This window comes from Panthera pardus, unplaced genomic scaffold (assembly GCF_024362965.1).
Source record: "Panthera pardus isolate Hobbes unplaced genomic scaffold, ASM2436296v1 HiC_scaffold_22, whole genome shotgun sequence".
NCBI classification, from domain to species: domain Eukaryota; kingdom Metazoa; phylum Chordata; class Mammalia; order Carnivora; family Felidae; genus Panthera; species Panthera pardus.
The window spans coordinates 21,096,999-21,105,629 of NW_026526788.1; the positions used below are offsets into that span (position 1 = coordinate 21,096,999).

The window sequence follows — 8,631 nt, forward strand, 5'->3', positions numbered from 1 at the left end:
ATAGTTAACATATTATATCTTATATTTGAAAGTTGCTGAGAAAGTAGACCTTAAAAGTTCTCAATACCAAAAAACAAACAAACAAACAAACAAAAGCCTGTGTAGTGATGGATATTAAGTAAACTTATTGTGGTAATCACTGCACAATATATACATATATCAAATCATTACATTGTACATGTAAAGGTAATACAAAGCTATATGTCAATATTAACTCAATAAAAAAAATAAAATAAAACTGGGGCACCTGGGTGGCTCACTGAGTTAAACATCAGACTCTTGATTTCAGCTCAGGTCATGATCTCATGGTCTTAAGATCTAGCCCCATGTCAGCCTCCTATCTGGGCATGGAGCCTGCTTAGGATTCTCTCTCTCCCTCTCTCTCTGCCCCTCCCCTGCTTGCACCCTCTCTAAATAAAGAAACAAACAAAATCAAAATAATGGGAATGAAGGTGAAAATTTAAAAACAGAGAAACACTTCTACAGTTAGCAGGCTCAATTTCTAACTTCTTTTACTTTTTTAAAGTTTATTTATTTTGAGAGAGAGAGAAAGCAGGAGTGGGAGAGGGGCAGAGAGAGACGGAGAGAGAGAGAATCCCAAGCCCAATGTAAGGCTCAAACTCACAAACTGTAAGATCATGACCTGAGTCGAAGTCAGATGCTTAACCAACTGAGCCGGGTGCCCCTATAACTTCTTTTAATTTTTTTTAATGTTTATTTATTTTTGAGACAGAGAGAGAGAGAGCACAAGCAGGGCAGGGGCAGAGACAGAGGGAGACACAGAATCCTAAGCAGGCTCCAGGCTGCAAGCTTCAGCACAGAGCCTGATGCAGGGCTGGAACTCAGGAGCCATGAGATCATGACCTGAGCCAAGGTTGGACACTCAACAAACTGAGCCACCCAGGCACCCAGCCCCTCTAAGTTCTTTTAATAAGTTGTCATGTATTATGCCCTTGTTACATGATAGCACAATAGTTCAAAGAATAAGCTTTTGAGAGACACTTCTTGGCTTCACATCCTGGTTCCATCATTTACTCAGCTGAGTGACCTCATTAAAATCATCAGCCTAAGATCAAAATGATGCCTCCCTAGATGAAATAAGGCATGTGGCTTATATGACATATCACATTTAATAAACAATAATAATAGTCATTATTATTATTGGCAATTGAAACAGAAGACAGTGGCTCTACTCTGCATATTGCCCAGGAATGTGGAGGTGTTTTCCTATACAAAGTTTTCATCAAACTAAGAGTTGGTATACCATAAGACTAGTATACCTTAAGTCCATAACACTGCAGACTTGGGGGGAAAAAAACTGTTGGACTTAAAGCATTAAAGGCTATTTGAAATACATTACTCTTTTACAGTAATGTTTACAGGAAGCAAATACCATTGAGATTTTATCCATTTATTTATTCTAGGATATAAACAGGGGCATCTGGGTGGCTCAGTTGGTTAAGCATCTGACTTCGGCTCAGGTCATAATCTCACTGTCCGTGAGTTTGAGCCCCGTGTCAGGCTCTGTGCTGACAGTTCAGAGCCTGGAGCCTGCTTTGGTTTCTGTGTCTCCCTCTCTCCCTGCCCCTCCCCCACTCACACTCTGTCTCTCTTTCTCTCTCAAAAAAAATATTATTTTTCTTATTTTAGTGTATAAACAAAATTGAACTTTAAGGTATAAACTACAGTTAAAGATGCTGTAACATTGGTAGTATAAATACAATAATAACGTTCAAGCACATTTTTAATTTCTTCACGTGGCTTGTTATATTCTCCACAATCTAGCCCCATCCTACCTCCCAGCCTTATCTATCTTAAATTCCAGGCTCTAGCCACTCCAAACTATTTTGCTTCCTTTGGACACATCAGACTTCCAGGACTCTGTGCTGTTTGCTTCTTCCAGTGAGGAGCCTTTCCACGGAGGAAATCTCTTCCTTCTTCAGATCCCAGGTCAAATGCTCCACCTGCCACATAACTTTTTTTAGTTCTTAACCTTGAATGAACCTCTCCTTTTCTCTGCCATTCAATAGCACGCTATTGGTGTTACTGCCATATGACTCCATCTATATATACTATCTTGTACTGTAGATATTTGTAAACATACCTATCTTTCCCACCAGACTAAACTCTTTAAAAAAATTTTTAAGGTTTATTCATTTTTCAGAGACAGAGAGAGACAGAGCATGAGCAGGGGAGGGGCAGGGAGACAGAGGGAGATACAGAATCTGTAACAGGCTCTGTTACACTGAGCTGTCCACAAGAGCCTGACGCGGGGCCCAAACTCATGGACTGGAAGATCATGACCTGAGCCAAAGTCAGATGCTTAACCAACTGAGCTACTCAGGTGCCCCTAACTAGACTAAACTCTTTAAAGGTGGGGACCATGTGTTCTTTGCTTGAACTCACTTGTAAATTCTAGTTCAATCTCATTATCTACAAGGAATACTTCGGTATCTGCAAAGAACCCCCCAAAGAAAAAGCCAACTAGCTCAAAATATATGCATTCTTTCAATCTTTAATTAAAAGTGAAGTCACTAGGCAAACTTTCTTGAAAAACTATAGTTATACAAGCAAGTCATTGTGGCTTTTTGCACTTCCCACGGTTTTTTATACTCAATTTCTTTCTATAAATTAAATTGAAGAGATATCTCACTTGAGAAAAAGACCACAAAAATTAGGGGTCAAAATATTGGAGTGAGGAAATAAAACTTGAAAATCTGGGAGCACCCGGGGAAGGTTCAGTCTGTTAAGCCTCCAACTCTGGATTTGGGCTCAGGTCATGATTCAGGAGATCAGGCTCCTCCTGGGGCTCTGCCCTGACATCACCACACCTGCTTATGATTCTCTCTCTCTCTCTCTCTCTCTCTCTCTCTGCCACTCCCATGCTCTCTCTTCCTCTCTCTCTCAAAATAAACAAACATTAAAAAAAAAAAAACCAAGAAAATCAGACCACATGTTTCTAACTGTCATCATCCTCTAGCTCCAGTTTCATGACCAGATCCAGCCCAAAAGCACTGTATCAGTCTGCTCTGACACAGATTCAGCCACCACCCAACACACACCATCACCTCCATCTCTTTAGAGTCACAGCCAGGAGCTGGAAGAGGTTTTCTAGTGTCCTGATGCACTTCCCCATGTCACCTGTCCTTCCCTGTATTCATCCTATACATAGGAAAGGTCCTGGTTCCCCTTAAACACAAACGGGAAGCAACAGAGAAGGATGTTCTCAGTCAGTGGTGCTAAAATTATGAGTTGTTGCAAAATGGCAGGTTAAACTATTTTATTATGTAATTTCCATTTTCTAGGGTCTTGAAACAAAAAACTTTTTTTAGCGATGGTATGGATACTAACCCTGTTATCTGCATTCACATGTTAATTAAAAGAAGGTGTGATCGGTCAATGAATATGGGTACTCTCACCTCAGAATCTTCTCTGGCCAGAACAATTTCCCAGAGCTAAAGCCAACCAGAATCAAAGAAACTGTTAGGACTACCACCTGAACACAATGTGATGGAACAACTAAATATCCTACTCCGGGAGTATAAATCCATCTATAGTCTGAACTACTATCCAGATAATCCAAGATTTAAACAAAATAAACTACTATCCGGATAATCTATCTGATAACAGAAAAAAGAAAAAAATACACTACTATCCAGATAATCCAAGATGTTAAAAAATACACCCAAATTGTAAGCCAGGAAATTGGCCCAAAAAACTGTTATATCAAATAACTTACTGTGTAAGTAACATATTTAGTGTAAAGCCTGCCTAAACCTGCAGGATGGATTGACCTGTGCTGAATTAGACATGGGACCCCGAGAAGCATTGCTTTGTTTTTTTGATGGTCGAGCTTTTAAATAGTTGTCAGCTCTTTCCAAAGCCTCTGGGTGCTGCTGAAGCCAGAGTCGGCTACCTGGGACGAGCCACAGCTGCAGCGTTAAGCACCAAGTTCTCCCGAGGTCCTGCTCGGCGTCCAGGCGGCCCAGGTGCCCGTGCCTCCAGAAGCGGTCGCCCGGACTGACCCGGTGGTGCTGAACCTGGCGCCGCGGCTCAGAGGCCTCTAGCTCCGCGCGCCGCCTTCCTCCCAGCCCTGCAGCAGCGGGGCGCCCCAGCCGCGACTCTCCCAGGGCAGCTGCGCGCACCGGCTCCCCACCCGGGCACCTGGAGGCCTCGCCGCCCTCTGAGGAACAGGGGCCCACCTGGTCGCACTCCCCACAGCCCCGCTCTGCCACCAGCAGCCCCAGAAGCTGTCTTGGGAGTTCCAGGACAGACCACTGCCCCGAGCCCAGCCCGTGGGTACCGTCCTCCCTCTAGGATCTCCTTTCTCTCTCTGTATCTTTGTCTCTCTTTGCGCTCCGTGCAAAATGCCTCCCTCGGATTCCTGGGGAAACTTGCCCACCGCGGAGAGGCACCCCATCAAAAGGGGAGGGGGGTGTCCAGGGATGGGAGCACCGAGGACGCTCTCGGCTCCCGGTACACAGCCCAAACCAGAAACCCGTTCCAAAGTGCTGGCCGCCAGTGACAGCGTCGTCGCCGCCGCCGTCTCCCGCTGCTCCGAGCCCAAGGAGTCACTTCTCGCCTCCGGGAGGCGAGGCAGCGCGGGTGGCCGCCCAGCGTCGGCGCCCTCCCGCGAGCTCCAGCCCTTTACCTGGGTAGCGGCCTCGGCTGGGGGCTCCGGGGCGCAGCACCGGGCGCAGTGCCCCGGGCAAAGCCGGGCGGGTGGTGCGGGGAGGACCGCGGCCGCAGCTCTCCCCTGCTCCTCGGGGCCCGCCGGGCTGTATTTATCCGGGGCCCGGACCTGGCCCCGGCCCCTGCCGGAGTATTGGGCAATCGGTCCCGCTACGCGCGACCCCGGGAGCCGCCGCCCTCTGCCCCCGCCGAGCCCCGCGGCGGCGGCGGCGGCGGCGGCGGCGGCGGCCGCGTGCAGGGAGAGGGGGATCCGGCCCCCTCCTCTGGGCTCCACCTTCTCTCCCTCCTCCTCCTTCCCGGGAAGTTCTTCCCCGCGGTCTGGCCCCTCTCTCTAACTCCTTTGCGGGGCACCCTGGCCAGTCTGAACCGGTTGTGACTGCGCGGGTGGCTGGGGGGAAGGAGGAGGAGGCGGAGGAGATGGAGGCGGAAAAGCGAGCGGTAGGGGCGCTGCTCCCGCTCTCGAGGCTCGGGCCGGGCTCCGGCCGGCGGGGCGGAGGGAGGGCACTGCCGGGGCCGCGGTCCCCGCCCGGCCCGGGGCCACCGAGGCCTCAGGAGAGCTGGGCACCGCCGGCCAGGCGCCCTGTTGGTGCGCACACGCGCGCGTCCCCCGGCGCCGCCGCGCCCCTGCCGCCCACCGCGTGCCCGCACCAGCTCGCCAAAGACCCAGCGCACTTGGTTGGGAGCCGGGGTGTAGAGATGAGTGCGAGTCGCCCCCGGTCTCCCAGGCTCCTGGGGCCGCCGGGCGCCCTCCTGGCCGGAGCTGTATACCCAGCTGGCAATGATCCCAGAGAAACAGGCACCAGAACTTTGTGTAGCCGGTGCTCCTGGGCTACAGGAGTGAGGATGCCAAGTGCTGTCCTTTGTGACAGCTCCATGGGAAAGGAGGGCGCTCCGCAGTGCAACACAGCGGGCCGAGAGGGAGGGCGCATCTAAACACAAGTTCACACTGTCGGGCATGGGAGCTGAACTGGACGTGTGCTGTAACCCCACAGAGGGTCACCTCGGCAGACTGGGGACAGTTTGTAGGTACCAGAGGCTCACTGGGTGAGGGGACGCTTAAAGTGATATGCACTTTTGGTGTTCCCATGTCTGTACATGTTTCTGGGAAGGGGCACCGTAGCTGGTACTAACTTTTCAAACAGGCATAAGGCCATCCAACACTGGAATGAGAATTCCGTTTATAAACCGAGGCCTCTGGTGCTGACCTAGACAAAGACTCTACACCGTGCATACAGTTGCTTTCTGAAGTCCAAATTAAGCTAACCTTCCTGAACCTCTGTTTTCTCATCTTGCCTGCATGGTAGAGTCGATGTGAAATGAGAGTTCCAAAAATCTTAAGGAGCCTGATCACGCATGTCAAGTTTTCTTACAGATATGAAAACTGTGGTTCATCCCCTTCTACCCAATTTACTGACTTTCAGGTTATGGGAAAGGGAATGGCCAGAGCTAGTTGATATTACATATTTTGTTTTGTGTTAAGAGGAAGAAAGATTTCGGGGTGGGGGGTTGGTGGGGATGAAGGTACAGTAAGAATGAGAGGGAGGTGTTCCCAGGAAAGGTTTCTGGAAGGAAAAATGGAGGGGTGATGCTGTCCACGCCATCAAAAATTTACTTCTGAGAAGGACAGAAGATAAAAAAGGAGGTTCTCATTATGTTCTATTTTTGAGCTAGTTTGTGGTTACTCGAGTGTATTCGCTTTGTAATGATTCATTGACCTGTACACTGATAACTTGTGTTTGATAAGAGATATTTTAGAAAGTTTTTTCTTTGATTCAAATACTCTCTAACCACCAAAGCAAGTGTCATCTTGTCAGTTAGTTTGGTCAAACCAATCCATGCATGTAAAATTATATTTTGAGGACAAGGAATCCCTGCTTGAAAACTACTTGTGTTCACGAACTGGTTTCTGAAGGTGCCTTGTTCCTGTTCTCGTCTCCACCAAGTTTCCCCAGATTTCCTTTACAGATGGTATATGACCAACACTCCCGTGTCTGCTCAGGCCAGTTCACACCTATCAGTTAAGAACAAAATGAGTTCATTCTTAAACACTAGGGTATGGTCCCAATTTTAGTGTAGGACTAGAGCCCAGGGGTCAAAAACTCAAATGGCTAGGGGTCCAGACTCATAGTGTAATGAATGAAGTGGGCAGAAGGCAGCCTGGAGAACTTAAGGAGTGTGTAAGGTGACTCTGGGAGCAGTGGCCACCTGGCTTAGGGAATTGCTTCCTTGCTAGAATGTGAGAATTGCCCCTACCCCCTTGTGAAGTTTCATTTATCAGTCACACCTCAGCAGAGAAATTAGACATGTGAGAGAACTCAGAAATCTAATCCAGCTCTGACACTTTACCTATGAATGGAATTTGACCTAGAGAAGCTAGGGATGTTCTGATCACCTGGCTCCCACACCACCCAGCCCACAGCACAGAATGGGGTAGAGAGCAGGTTGACAGAGACAGTATTAAAACCACCTTGCTACCATCCAGAGTTTTCATCCCCAATGACAGGAAGAAGCAAGATTTGCTAGCAAAGTGAGGATCAGATAGTTTAATATTGCTGGCCTTATAGCTCTGTGTAACCCGTGCCCTTTGGGTCTCTCTTGGGCCCAAAAGTATATGTACTTTCAAGAGAGAAAGAAAAAAGTCATTAAATAAGCTGGATTTAGGGGTGCCTGGGTGGCTCGGTCAGTTGAACATCTGACTTCAGCTCAGGTCATGATCTTGTGTCCATGGGTACAAACCCCACATAGGGGGTCAGAGCCTGGAGCCTGCTTAGGATTCTGTGTCTCCCTCACTCTCTGCTCTTTCCCTGCTTGTGCTCTGTCTCTCTCTGTCTCTCTAAATAAACAAACAACTGTTAATTTTTTTTTTAAAAAAATTAAGCTGGATTTAATGAGACTCCCTTGGGAAGAAAGAAAACTGAATGTGCATTTAAAGGAAAATTGATGCAGAAGTGATGCCTTGGCCGAAGAACTTCATTCCTTGCCTTGTATTATTATTATTGTTATGGAGCATTTATTAAGAACTTTGTGATTTGTGAAATAGCTTAAGGTCCACCCCTTCTTAGGCCATTTGCTGACTCAATCCTTTAGAGAAAAGACAGAGAAGTTAACCTAAAATTGCTCTGAGGACCTCATCCTAGCCAGGAGGCCAGAAATGAGGAGGGCAGGTGAAGGCATCAGTTGGTCAGGGGAGGGTAAGACATTTCCACAGCACCTGAGTCACCACTCCAGTGCCTGCCCAGCTGAGCAGACTTTCCTCCCTTACTACACCAGGACAGATTTCTTTCCTTTCCACATGCTGTTCTTCCCCTCTTTATGAGTGACAGCATAGCTACGTGGACACTACATTTTAAAATAAAAATAAAGAAAATAGACATTAGAGTTTTTATAGCAGTTGGCTCAAATCTAAAGCCATTAATTCCATTTCATTCATTTATACTCTAACAGATAAAAGACCAAAAAATACTAGAAGTGGATAAATCGTTCTCTCTTATACTTACAGAGATATGTTTAAAGAGACAAATTTTCAAATGTTAGACATGAACTTAAAGACATACTATATCATATTTTTGCTTGTAATTCTCCAGAATGTTGTTTCATCTTTTTCTTCCCTTTACTTTTGTCATGTTATTGGGCTGAGATGTTTTTAATCTTAGGAGATTATTTAACCCTCTTAGGGTTAAGAGGGATAAATGCTGTTCTCTGAGTGTCTGGTAATTGCCAAGAACTATGCTATCTCCTGGCGTTTGGTATTGTTATCTTCATTTCACAGATCAGAAAACTGGAATTCGGTTACTTGCTTAGTGGGTAAGTGATGGAGTAGGGCTCAGGCTCTGGTCTGACTGATTGCTAAGTCTGTGCCCTTCCCACTCTACCTTAGAAAAAGGATTCAAGGCTGGTAAGAGCTAACACTACCAGCTCACTAAGCTCACTATGACCCAT

General features: G+C 47.1%; 1 protein-coding gene across 3 annotated transcripts in view; it reads right to left on the reverse strand.

The window, feature by feature from the left end:
- The window catches only part of SLC16A9 (solute carrier family 16 member 9), a 55,122-nt gene extending 49,787 nt beyond the window's left edge, over window positions 1–5,335 (reverse strand). For 2 of the 3 annotated variants that reach the window (XM_019444221.2, XM_019444220.2), the window contains exon 1: window positions 4,652–5,333. The gene's annotated coding sequence lies outside the window, so the exon portion shown is untranslated. Of the gene's footprint in view, window positions 1–4,651 lie in introns of all 3 variants that reach the window. The other variant, XM_019444222.2, reaches the window with a different exon arrangement.
- Between the last annotated feature and the right edge of the window lie 3,296 nt (window positions 5,336–8,631).